At 32.4% G+C, this 12,272-nt stretch overlaps 1 pseudogene; it reads right to left on the minus strand.

Annotated features, from left to right (window-relative positions):
• Nucleotides 1-6,215: 6,215 nt before the first annotated feature.
• Nucleotides 6,216-10,006, minus strand: LOC133091854 (transmembrane protein 135-like; annotated as a pseudogene).
• Nucleotides 10,007-12,272: the final 2,266 nt, after the last annotated feature.

Here is a 12,272-nt window from a genome sequence, read left to right on the forward strand (position 1 = left end):
AATAAATAGACCCAAATTCCCATTTCCATCATCCTTGTGATGGGAGGTAGCCTTCTGACAATTTGATTGAGTTCAGGACCGTAAAGGACAAAGGGAAGAAAATCTGAAAAATGAAAGCCTTTTTAGCTCCTGAGAATTATTTTCTGTCTACGTTCAGTATTGGGTGTCTAAGAGATAGTGATAAGCCACCAGTGATCCATTTAGAATGGGCAGGCATTGGCCTTAGTATGCACAGATGATTTCCAGTTCAATTTAGTTTCCAGGCTACATTAGAATACTGCATATCTAGGCTTATGATAAATCCCTTCAGCCTTTGTAGTGTTTCCAAAAGAGTTCTCAAAGAACAAAGAACATCAAGGTCAAGTTGATAGTGGCCTCACAATGAGAAATATAAGCGGGACAAACAAGAGGGCATGTAGATATAATCTGAATTTGAAATCAGCTGATTTGTATCCCCTGTTTGTGTCATTTAGTCTCTCTCTTCACTCTCATATGAACTTTGGAACTAGGTTCTGTAAGTTCTTCCTCATACAAAAGATTACAATAATAAATTCATTCAATTTCCATTATGCTAAATGACCCTAAACCCTTTCTGCAACCTCTTACTGCCAATATACACCTGGGATTCATTCATCGTGTTACTTAATACATTATGAAAATAACTGGGTTACAGACTTTGTATAGAAATCAATTCTATATGCAGATGATTTCTGTGGTGGTAACAGAGCAAGATAAGACATGCTTCTAATCCACAGTGCAACAATACACAGAGAAAACTGTTATTGGTCACCAAAAGTGTCCCCACCTATAAATGATGATAAAAATGATAATTTACTGTATGTCATGCCTTATCATAAGCTCTTTATAAGCATGAGTTAATCCTATAATAACCTTAGAAACTAGGATGATACATAAATCAGGAACTGAGACATACAGAGTTTCAGGAAATTGTTCAGGTTACTCAGTATGTCACAAAGCAAAAATTCCAGCTGGAGCAGTTGGGCTTGAGAGCCTGAGACCTTAACCACGATATCTAGTCCTGTGTAATAAGAACAGATGGTGTCAATTTCAAAAGAATAATGTTAATCTATTTTTAAAAATATATCAGTTGCAAATAGCTAAAGGTCATTCTATGCTATTGCATTTTCGTGGAGTAGTTACAGAGTGATTTATATGACATATATTTAAATTTATACATAGTTTAAAACAAATCAGATTAGGGTAACTTAGTTGCATAGTAGAAACAAATGAATAAATAATTTCTAGTTCTTAAAGCATTTAATGGAGAGAAAAGAAATTTAACTTTTATTATGCCTCTCTAGACTGAAGTTTCCTCATCTATAAATGAGAGAGCTGGAAGATTTGACTATATATTAGCTATAAAATTGTTTTTATGATTTACCTCAAGATCCTACATTCATATCCTCTTCTATTTTTCTAAGAGGCTGTTTATTTCTTTTTCTTACACATTTATAATAGCACTTAATATATTAAAAAGTAGAATTAGTTTTTAATAGTATATATTAAATATATCTATTTCTCATTTATTATTTTTCTTATGATTTATTCTGTGCTCTTTTTCCATTTAAAAATTTAAATAATTTTATATAGTCATATATATCATTTATTTTCTTTAATTCTTCTGGTTTTCCTGTGTTATATTTTGTCAGATGTTTCAAACATAAAATACAAAATAAGTTACCCAGTCTTTTACTTTATGAGTTGAATTTTAAGAACATTTTGATCTTTTATTCATTCAGAATTTTTGATACAAAATGAAAATTAATTACAGATCAACCTCTCCTTCAAGTAGCCAGCCAGTTATCCTAATATCATTTATTACAGTTTCTACCTCTTTCCCAACTGATTACCTATTAAGGAAATCCAAACTTGATCGTAAATTACATTCCCAAATGAGTTTAGGTCACTTTATAAAGTCTTTATTCTGTCTCATGGAGCTGCCCATCTATCCCTGCACCAGTAATATACTGAACAATAAATAAATGGAAAGATTCTGACCTTCACTTATGGCAAAAGGGAAATAAATTAAGGTAACAATGAGCTTTTTCATATCTTTCAGATAGACAAAGATTTGTACTTTTAATAATACAAATATTGGTCAGAATGTCAAATCCAGTCACACCAAAAATTTTGGTGGAATTGAAAATTGTTCAACCAGGCAGCATCTGTAAATATTTTAAATGTGCACTCTCTTTAACTTCACACAGTGATTCTCAATGTGTGGTTTGAGGTTCCCTAAGGGTCCTCAAGATATTTTCAGAGGATTTGTGAGGCCAAATGTTTTCATCACGATACTAAGACATCACTTGCCCTTTTTCACTGTGTAAACAATTTGCATTGACAGTTTAAAAGCAGTGATTGGTAAAACTGCTGTCACTTTAGCCAGAATAAAGGCAGTGGCAACAAATGTTGCAAATAGTCATATTTTTCTCCATCATGCACACAAAGTTACACATCCACACACACACACACACATACACAGTTTCACTCGTAATATCCTGATGAAGCACTAAAATTATTCATTTTATTAAAAATCTACTAATGGTATATGTTTGTTAAAATATTTTATACGATGAAAAATTAGGTACACATTAAGCACTTCTGTTGCCTACTGAAGTATGATGGTTGAATTAAGGGAAAAGCTCTTATATTCGTTGAACCAGCTCCTTATCTCATGCAACATCATTTTTACTAGAAAGAATGACTGACAGACAAACTGTGGTTATTCAGACTTGAATATTGGGGAGATATTTTTTTCTAAAATGAACAAAGGGAGTCTGTCACTTCAAGAAAAACAACTGATGCTATTTGTTGCCCATAATAGAATCCGAGCTTTCAAGCAAAAATTAGAATTTTGAAAAATTATATCCATCACCAAAAACTTGACAGCTTCCCCATACTTAAAGACTTTTGTATGGTGATATTAACAAATGTGATGTTTTTTCATATTCTATAACAAAATGTCAACATTTGTGAAAACTTAATAACTAAGGGAACCAATATTTTCAAAATGATCCATGCATGAGTAAAACGGTCATTCAAAATGTAAAACACAAATTTTAATGTTACAGTATGAATAATTAATTTGGTTTCAGATTCCACATTGCAACTAATCTTTAAGAAACTTCCACTTGTTGGGACTTCCCTGGCGGTCCAGAGGTTGGGACTTTGCCTTCCAATGCAGGGGGTGCGGGTTCGATCCCTAGTCTGGGAGCTGAAATCCCACATGCCTTGAGGCCAAAAAACCAAAACATAAAACAGAAGCAGTGTTGTAACAAATTCAATAAAGACTTTAAAAAAAATGGTCCACATCAAAAAAAAAAAAAATCTTTTTAAAAAAAAAAGAAACTTCCACTTGTCAAGTTTTGGTGTAGCATCAAAAAGGAACATCTACAATTTTCTGTAAAAGTTACTAAAATCTTCCCCTTTTCCAAGTTTCTATCTGGGTGAAGCCAAATTTTCATCCACTTCACCAACATTACAGTACATTGAATGCTGAAGCAGATGTCAGAATTCAGCTGTCTTATATTGTCAGACATTAAAAAGACTCACAATATTTAAATGATGTCACTAATTTTTGGTTTGGAAAATACAGTTATTTTTCATAAAAATATGTTGACATCAGGTTTGTTATTATTTTAAATCAACAAATCACTAAGTATTTTGAAAATCTGTCAGTTTTAATTTCTAAAGCAGCAAATATTGATAGACATATCCTACATTTTAGAAAGCTCTTTGCTCTCCTCAGTATAATAATTGAGAACCACTGACTTTGAAAATCTACTAATAGAAAATCACCTTGAATAAGTGCATAAAATTACTAATGAACTAGTAATTGCTAGATAGTTCACATGCTTTCCTTTTCTCAATGGAAGTTTTTATTGAGGTTATCCTGATCCTACTCCACAGTTCTATATTGGTGCTGGGAGAAGATGTTTTGTCTTTTGGTCCATGGTTAACTATATTCAGAAGATAACTTAGAATGTGAGGTCAGTGCATTCCACACGCAGGTATACTTTTTTTTTTTTTTTGGAATGGACACATCTATTTGACTTTATTTATGGTGCAAGTTGCCAATCCATACCTGGTTAGTTAGAGGTAGAAACACATTCATTTTGATTGTCTTCAGGAATACAAACAGTTTCTTTGTGTTTGCTCAATACTTTGCAGTCTGTACCAATGAAATCAAATTATCCTTCTCTATTCACCACTGCAAACTAGTTAACTGTTCATTCCAGCTATACATTCATTATATGACTGCTTCGTGATGGTTATTTCATTTCATATCTTCTGTAAAATAAAAGATGACTATAGCTTCTGTTAAAAAAAAATAAATCATAAGAATGTACCTTTTGACCAGTAAAATTTCACCAAACAATCTCATCATATCTCAGTAGAATCTGTCTTCCAATTTCATAGTCTTTTAATCTGAATGAAAACAATAACTTATGGATTAAAAAGTTTTCTGTTTAACTGACAGGAAAAATATCATAAACATAATTTCTGAATAGAGAAAATGAGATGCAAGTAGCAGTGCTTTCTTCACTGCTATAATACTTCATTTTTAAAAGTAAACACAGTACTAATCATTTTGATTCCAGTGAATAAAAACTTAAAACTGAATTTATTAATCAATTTGGAAGTCTGAAGCCAAAAGGATCCTTTAACTGTATTGCCTAATAGACAAGTCAATCTTAAAAAGGTAATCACAATGCAAAATTTTGGCCTAATTAAACTGGCTCTCTCTGATACTCTGTCTTTTTTGTTTGGTTTCAATCTGCCATAACAACCAAGGTTAGAATTACATGTAAAACGAAGTATACAAGGCTTGGTGAAATTGAATACAGAGAATTAAGCATTTAAAAAGTCTGGGTTATAATTCTTATTGCTACACAAGTTCTACTGCATCATTAATTTTCAGCAGCCTAAAACTTTTCAGCAACAAAATTATATTAAAAAAAATACCATTATCCCTATATGTTACATTAATTGTAATGTAACATATCACAACAACTTAAGCCTTGCATTAACTTAGAAAAGAATAACTTGTCCCTGAAAAACTCTAAAGGGTGATCATATTTCAATCAAAGCTGTCCTGAACTAACTCATAATCAGCAGTGACTACATTTTGTCACTTCTTTGCTCTAACAGGAGTAAAAGTGATGACAATGATTTTTGGAAAAGAAGCTAGAGAACCTGCATCCAATTAGTCATGAAATGGACTTTTAAACAACCACTGGATTTTTAGAATGTTTTTAGTTGTCAAACATCCCTATAGGTGAAACAGCTGAGGAACAAACTGCCTAACTTGCCCAAACTACTTTTGTTCCATAGAATTTGATCCCTTCTAAATCGACAACAGCATACAAACTTAGCTATGAAGAATTCAGTCCTTATAAATGAAAACAAACATAATAAACCTACAGGAGGTTTAAAAGTAACTTCATTTGAATATTCAAGTGTAATGCTTCTGTAAAAGATTAAAACATACGTTTCAACTTTAACAGATATGTCAATTTCCATTTGTTCCTAACCTGCCACTAATACATAGGTTCACTGGGCTGCCAAAGAACCCAGCTGATCATGGAGAGAGATGAAGGTATCAGTGGAAAAAGAGCACGGATACTACGGCATTTATCCAAACAGTATGACCCGTCTTTGCATCCCTGAAGTAAGAATGGCCACTTTCTCCAATTAATTTGCTCTATACTAAATAAAGCAGCATTGTCTGTGAAGAGTTACTCCATACCCATAACATTTCACTAGTATAGTTACCAATTCAGAAGTTAAAAAAAAAAAAAAATACAGACCAAATCCATGTACCCATGATCCTTTGTATCCTAAAATGTAGAAATATTCTTAGTTTTAACCAAGAATTATATTGGAATGAAGTAAAACATCTTTTAGAGTAATTTTGAGTATACTCTTATTTGTTACTACATTTCTACATAAATTATTTAAGATTGCTTGTGGACATAATTTAATCTATAATATATCATAATGTCAACAATTACAGTGATCCAGAATGAGATTCTGGCTATAGAGAGAGCTTAATTATTAAGCAACACTTTCCTAAAAAGCTTCTGTATTTCTGATTGGTAAGAAAAACAAACACCAAAAAGAGCATCTCTCATTGAAATAGCACTGACGTTCAAGCTCAGGCCCCCTTCTTTGTGTTCAACATAGTTAACTCTCTAGTCATCCAGATTTCTGACCCAGCACAGGAAGCAACTAGTACCCTTGTATATACTAACAAAAGAGCCCAGAAAAGCTCTGAGCTGGAAGTTTTCTTTATTGTAGAAGAGAGAAAGTAGCCGGAATGGCTGTGTAAACAGATGCCTAAATGCAGAGGGAATCCAGAGGCAGCACTGGATCAAGTATCCCATGCTAAACATTCTGATGAAAACTTTAATGCAATAAGAGATGCAATTATCCTCATAGTGTTTGCAACATCAATGCCTTGGTCCATGCTTACATACTGAATCCACAAGCTTCCTGACTAGAGCAATTATATTCGTTCCTCTTGGTTTTTCCTCATGTTTCTCAGTCTTTTGTTGCACTTTTGCATATGCTGCCTCTGGTGAATAAGAATGTGTGGGAATTTCTTCCTTCCCAACAATGAACCTAAGTGCAGAGAATGTAAATCCTTTCAAACCGTCTTTGCACCCATGCAGGAACGTTTTGCTAAAGGGTAGACTAGTGGTAGAGGCTACCAGTCGTCCCCAATATCTGTTCTCACTTTTTTCTCATAATAGACCCTATGAACTTAAGCTGGGCAAATGGGTTGCCAAAACTATAATATTTTCTAGCTTTTTTTGCAGTTAGGTGTGACCAGTGAAATGTAAGGAAAATGGTAACAAAACTTCTGTGAAGACTGGAATGTGGATGCAATATCTAGAACTGGAACAGATATCTTGCACAGCAAGGTAGAAGCCACATGTTAAAGATGGTAGAGCACAGAAGGAGCTTGGGTCCCTAAGGAGACCAGAGTCACCATATTCTGTCAATATTTTTGTGAGAGTGAAACAAATTTCTATCTACAAATTTCTATCTTCAGTAAGCAGCTATAATTTGAGATTTCCTGTTACTCATAATTGAACCTAATTTTAACTGAGAATGACTCAGCAGTACTGTTAGAGGAATAGGACTCTATTTTATCTGTTTATTTGTTCTCTTTTCCTAGTGTAAGTGATTTTCCATTAGCATTACCAATGGAGTTTTTCAAGATAGTAGATTACTATTGAAGGTGAGGGTGGCAACTCAAATTTTCTTGGAATATTTGGTAATCCTATTTCTAGAGCACATGTCCATATTTTTTAACTGGCGGGAATATTTCAGAACTAATTCACACTCTTATTTGCATACACATACGCAATACCTTATTTTGCTTGATTCAATGAAGCAAAATACTTTTTTAATTATAAGTTAATAATTACTCCAGCAGTAACTAAACTAAGATTACTAGCACAGGAAGTTAACTAGGCATCATGTCTCCACCATAGAACTGTAAAATGTTTGAATTAGAAGATATCTTAGTAAACATCTAATTCAACTCATTCTTCTTTTCAGATGAAGATGTTCAGAGCCACAAGGTAAAAATTACAAGATCACAAGATTATTTATAAAGCAGTGGTACAGAAAAGCACCAATTATTATTCTCTAGCACATTTATTGTAACCAGTAAGAACCACTTTATCAGCTTGGAATACTAAATGAATGACATTTCCTTTCTTTCTTTCTTTCTTTTTTTTTTAATTACTGAAGATCCTACTGCCTTTGTTAGTAGGAAGGCCATCAGCCTTCTTTTCAATTGCTATAGAACTTCATGATCATACTCAGCTCTCAGATTTTACTTAGATCTCACTACTGGGAGAAGATTAGAGAACCTGATCAACTCACCCACCAGTTTCACATTTTCACATTTTCTCTTTGACACATGGGTTCTTGATTTTACATATAGCTTTTATATTGTCATAAGGATTTCAGTGATATTTAGTTTATCTAAAAACACTGTAAAATTAGTGACAAATCATATTTGCAAAATTCATATTTTACTTAGTAAGGTGTAAGAAAGAATTCCATTTGCATTTATTTAATGCAAGCGTAGTTCTTGGACTCCCCCTTAAAAGTAAGATACAAAATAATGTAGATACTGTTTTAAGGCTGACTTTAGGAATCTTTGGAACCTTCTGGGATCTATCTTTTCTAACTTCCCTAAAGGATATCTTTCTAAGAGATTGCTTTACAAAAAAATCTACTTATGCACACAATCCTTTAAGTAGATGGCAGTCATACTTTAATTTAATTCATTATACCACTGCCCACTGCATTGATCTTTTGTCCGTTTCTGTGCAAGTTAACTTATTTTGATATTTTATGTCATGAATCACTATAGGATTTTAATTAAATTGATATATTAACTGTGCTATAATTGCCACTAAAGTATTGTAAATGTCAGGCTACTCTGCTCTCATCCCAGATCATGACTGTAAATAAGATGCTGCAATTCAGATTCTGTTCTTTATCAAGAGATGTGTATGAAAAGAAATAATCTATTTTGACCCAAAATCTGGAATTTGAATTTTACCTTTCACATAGAAATGATAAATACTTCCACAGAATATTTGATAAATTACCTATAATTATTTTTTTCAATTTTTTCTAATGTTCCAATGTTTAATGCTCTTCTGTGTTCATGATCTGATCATTGATAAATTGCCTGTCTGTAGTCGTGCTACTCACTTTTTTAGACTCTAACTTATTCAGCACTTTTTTGAACATAAGTTAGTTTCATTTCCATTTTCACTGAGAGTATTTTCAAAATCTGATAATTTAGTTTTAAAAGTTTCATACTACATATTATCAATATAAAATTCCTATAAAAATGAAATATCCCATTTAGCAAATTCATCATCTGAACACACAGGAGCTGTGATTGTACACCTTGAGGTATTTATCAATATGGCAGCATAGATACTATATGATGGAATTAACTGGCCAGAGTATTTAAGATAAATAAACTTGCATTTAATAATGGAAAGCACTTCACACACTATAGATACATAGACTGAAAAGTAACATGTTACTTTGTATAATAAATATGTTTAAATATTTTGAATGTTTAATATTTTTGTTTATTTAAAGTCATATTAGTTTAAATCAACCACCTATACCAAAGGTCATATTTACTTACCATTACATGCAAAATTAACTTAATTCCTTCCAAAAATAGATGGACTATAAGCAAGCAAGTTGGGCATTAATAAGTGTTAATTTATTGACATATAAAGCTTTAATTAACACTTTAATATCAAAAACTATTTAATATCCTAAAATTCTATTTAGCTGGTATTTTCTTCCTCACCCTTTTAACAGGCCTTATGAACGTGATGATGTTTCCTCTACCTTAACACCCAAAAGAGTGTAATATACAACATCATAAATAAATATTTGGGAGCAAATTAATTCAATACTAGATTAATGAATAAACACTTAAATAAATTTTTGGATTTAAAGTTCTATAAAATAGTTGATTTCTTAAATGTAAAAATCTATTTTATTAATTATTCTGAAATTTTTTGGTTATATTTATATACTTCATAGTTTAGAATAGTGATTTATAGAAAAATCTGAAGATAGTATAGAGAGTTCCTACATAACTCACACCCAATTTCCCCCATTCTAACATCTTCCATTAATATGGTACACAATTAATGAATCAATACTGATCTATTAGTATGTATCTTGGTATCTTACATTAGTATGGTCACAATTAGTGAATCGGTATTGAAACATTATTATTAATTCATGTTCATACTTTATTACTATTCCCTTATTTTTTATCTAATGTCATTTTTCTGTTCCAGGACCCCATCCAGGATACTATGTTACTAGTCATCCTGTCTCTGTATTCACCTCTTGGCTGTTCTCAAACATTCCTTGTTTCGGAGGACCTTAATCGGTTTGAGTAGTACTAACCAGGCATTTTGCATAATGTTCCTCAACAGGAACTTAATGTTTTCCTCATGATCAGACTAGTGTTACAAGTTTTGGGAAGAAGACCACAGAGTTAAAGTGCCATTTCCATCACGTTTTATGAAGGGTAAATACTATCAACATGATCAATCATTGTTAATGTTGACCTTAATCACCTGACTTAGGTAGTATTTGTCAGGTTTCTCCACTGTAAAGTTACTATGCTTCCCTATTTTAATTCTGTACTCTTTGAGAGGAAGTCACTATGCATAGCCTACATTTAAGGAATTGGGAGTTATGCTCCACCTACTTGAGGGTAGAGTATCTATAGAAATTATTCAGAATTTTTCTGCATTGAAAATTTGTCTATTCTTGTTTGCATGTTTGTTCAATCATTTATTCAAATCAGAATGGAAGAAAGCTTAATTTAAATTGATAACATCTAGTACCAATGATAACTATTGAAATGGAGGGAATATTCAAAAATCTTTGTCTTAAAAGAGAATGTGACTTTCCATATATGATTTTCTAGCATATGGCCTGCCAAGGTGACTCTGGTACTATTACATACCAATGATGGTTAAAATAAAATAGTCTTAGGCACTTCTTTGATTCTCTCTTTGATCTTTGAAAAATGCATCTTTACCAGTAAAGGAAGAAAAAAAAAATCTATTCTCAGTTCCTCTTCAGAACTCTTTGGGAAAAGCCAGATGGAGAAAGGCAGTTTCACTTGAGTCATTTTTCATTTTCTCATTTTCTAACCACATATTCAGTTTTCCTCCCTTTTTTAGTAAAACTATATGTCTTCTTTATTTACTCTTTATTTATGGAGCATGTACCATGTGTTCTGTGCTGAGGATAATGAGCAAGTTTGCTATATTTAGTTCCCACATAACATTGATTACAATTAACTTTGGTTCATTTGTAGTTAAATTAAGGAAAGCAATGATTAGATATAGTCATGACCACTGCACTTTTTTAAACCATGTGGCCATTAGGAAACACTTCACGTTCCTCATTTCTTTATACAATTAAGTGAGGTACCCTGGTTCAAATACTACGCATCTTCCAAGACACCTTAGAAATATTAGTTCAAGACCCTAGAAGGCCATGGATATCATAACTGGCCAGTCACAGGATGAAAATCAAGAGAATTTTCTTGGTGATATAAAAACAAACACCCTAAAATTAAGAAAATGGTAATAGGAACATACATATCAATAATTACCTTAAATGTAAATGGATTAAATGCTCCCACCAAAAGACACAGACTGGATGAATGGATAAAAAAGCAAGCCCCTTATATATGTTGTCTACAAGAGACCCACTTCAGACCCACGGACACATACAGACTGAAAGTGAGGGGATGGAAAAATATATTCCATGTAAATGGAAATCAAAAGAAAGCTGGAGTAGCAATACTCATATCAGACAAAATAGACTTTAAAATAAAGACTGTCACAAGAGATAAGGAAGGACACTATGTAATGATCAAGGGATCAATCCAAGAAGAAGATATAACAGTTTTAAATATTTATGCACCCAAAACAGGAGCACCTCAAAACATAAGGCAAATGTTAACAGCCATAAAAGGGGAAATCTATAGTAACACAATAATAGTGGGGGACTTTAACACTCCATTTACACCAATGGATAGGTCATCCAGACAGAAAATTAATAAGGAAACACTAGCCTTAAATGATACATTAGACCAGATAGACTTAATTGATATTTATAGGACATTCCATCCAAAAGTAGCAGAGTACACATTCTTCTCAAGTGCACACGTAACATTCTCCAGGATAGATCACATCTTGGGTCACAAATCAAGCCTCAATAAATTTAAGAAAATTTAAATCATATCAAGCATCTTTTCTGACCACAATGCTATGAGATTAGACATGAATTACAGGGGACATCCCTGGAAGGTCAGTGGTTAAGAGTTCACCTTCCGATGCAGGGGGTGTGGGTTTGATCCCTGGTAAGGGAGATAAGATGCCTGCCATGGAGTGAAAAAAAAAAAAAACATAAAACAGAAGCAGTATTGTAACAAATTCAATAAAGACTTTAAAAATTGTCCACATTTTTAAAAGATCTTTAAAAAATATATATCACTCATCCATTAAAAATAAATAAAAAAGAAATCAATTACAGGAAAACAACTGTAAAAAATACAAACACATGGAGGCCAAATGATATGCTACTAAATAACCAAGGGATCACTGAAGAAATCAAAGAGGAAATTAAAAAATACCTAGAAACAACTGACAATGAAA

The sequence above is a fragment of the Eubalaena glacialis genome, chromosome 5 (assembly GCF_028564815.1).
Source record: "Eubalaena glacialis isolate mEubGla1 chromosome 5, mEubGla1.1.hap2.+ XY, whole genome shotgun sequence".
NCBI lineage: Eukaryota > Metazoa > Chordata > Mammalia > Artiodactyla > Balaenidae > Eubalaena > Eubalaena glacialis.